Raw genomic sequence first — 2039 nt, forward strand, 5'->3', positions numbered from 1 at the left:
CTCTACCGATGTAACAGTGTTCCCTCCCTTACCCTTCCATCCCTGGTAACCAACAAAGAAAATTTCCTTCCATATATAAACCTTCCCTTGATTTTTTACAATAACAGACTAATTCAGTATCTGTCCTGTGATTGACTTATAACATTCAGCCTAATGTCCTCCAAGTTCATCCTCATTATGCAGTATTTTGCAGATTCTACATTATTCTTTAGGATTGCGTAGTATTCCATTGTGTGTATGTACCATAGTTTGGTCATCCATTCCTCAGTTGATGGACATCTAGGTTGCTTCTATCTTTTGGCTATTATAAATAGTGCTGCAATGAACATGTGTGTGTGTACGTCTGTTCTTGCCATGGCTCTCACTTCTTTAGGATATAAGCTAGCAATGAAATGTCTGGGTTAAATGGTATTTCTAATTCCAGCTTTTTAAGGAATCGCCATACTGCTTTCCACAGTGGTTGTACCATTTAACAGTCCCACCAGCAGTGTATGAGAGTCCCAATCTCTCCACATCCTCTCCAGCATTTGTTATTTTCTATCTTGTTGAACATTGCTACTAGTGCTGGGGCAAGATGGTAGCTCATTGTTGTTTTGATTTGTCTCTCTCTGATAGATTACTTTGGCAGCGTAGCATAGTGCCTAAAGCATTTAACTACTAACCAGAAGGCTGGCGGTTCAAACCTTTCAGTCACTCCTCGGAAGGAAGGTTGGGCAATCTAATTCCATCATGATACCACCTCAGAAACCCAAAGAGGGGTCGCTATGAGTTGGGTCTGACTAGAAGGCACATAACAACAACAACAGCAATGGCTAATGATCTTGAGCATTTCTTCATATGTTTGTTGGCCGCCTGAATATCCTCCTTGGTGAAGTGTCTATTCATGTCTTCTGCCCATTTTTAATTGGATTATTTGTCTTTTTGTTATTGAGGTGTTGGAGTTTTCTATAGATTCTAGAGATAAGTCCCTTGTCAGATATGTCATTGCCAAATTTTTTTTTCCCAAACTGTAGGTTCTCTTCTGACTCTTTTGAAGAAGTCTTTGGAAGCCCATAAAAATTTAATTTTAGAAGGTCCCATTTAGAAGTTTCTCTTCTGCTGTTTGTGCATTTTGGGTTAGGCTTGATAGTCTATTTATGTCATGTATTAGGGCCCCTCAATTTGCCCCTAGGTTTTCCTTGAGGAACTTTATACTTTAGGGTTTCATATTCAAGTTTTTGATTCATCTAGATTTAGTTTTTGTGTATGGTGGGAGGTACAGATCTTGTTTAACTTTTCTGCAAATGGATATCCAGTTTTGCCAGCACCATTTATTAAACAAACATTCTCTTCCCCATTTAGTGGATTTCAGCCCTTTGTCAAAGATCAGCTGACCATAGGTCAATAGATCTGTTTCTGGGTTCTCAATTCTATTCCATTGATATATGTATCAGTCATTAAGCCAATACCAGGCGGTTTTGACTACTGTGGCTATGTAGTAGGTTTTGAGATCCGGCAGTGTGAGACCTCCTACTTTGTTCTTCTTTTTCAATAGTGCTTTGCTTATCTGAGATCTCTTTCCTTTGCATATAAAGTTAGGGATTGGTTTTTCGATATCCTTAAAAAAGGTTGATGGGATCTGGATTGAGATTGCATTGAATGTATAGATTACTTGGGGTAGAATTGACATTTTCACAATGTTCAATCTTCCTATCCATGAGCATGGGATGTTCTTCCATTTTTTGTAGATCTCTTATGGTTTCTTGAAGTAGTTTTTTATAGTTTTCTTTGCACAGGTCTTTTGTGTCCTTGGTAAGATTTATTACCAAGTATTTTTTTAAAAAAAATTATTTCCTTATTTCTTTTTCAGCAATCTCTTTGCTGGTGTAGAAGAATCCAGCTGATTTTCGAATGGTGATTTTGTATCCTGCCATGATGCTAAATCTCTCAATTATTTCCAGTAGATTTTTGACTGAGTCTCTTGGATTTTCTAGGTATAGGATCATATCATCAGCAAATAGGGATAGTTTGACTTCTTCCTTACCAATTTGGATGCCTTT

Source organism: Orycteropus afer, unplaced genomic scaffold (assembly GCF_000298275.1).
Source record: "Orycteropus afer afer isolate SDZICR_OR568_19922 unplaced genomic scaffold, OryAfe1.0 scaffold00575, whole genome shotgun sequence".
In the NCBI taxonomy this organism is placed as follows: domain Eukaryota; kingdom Metazoa; phylum Chordata; class Mammalia; order Tubulidentata; family Orycteropodidae; genus Orycteropus; species Orycteropus afer.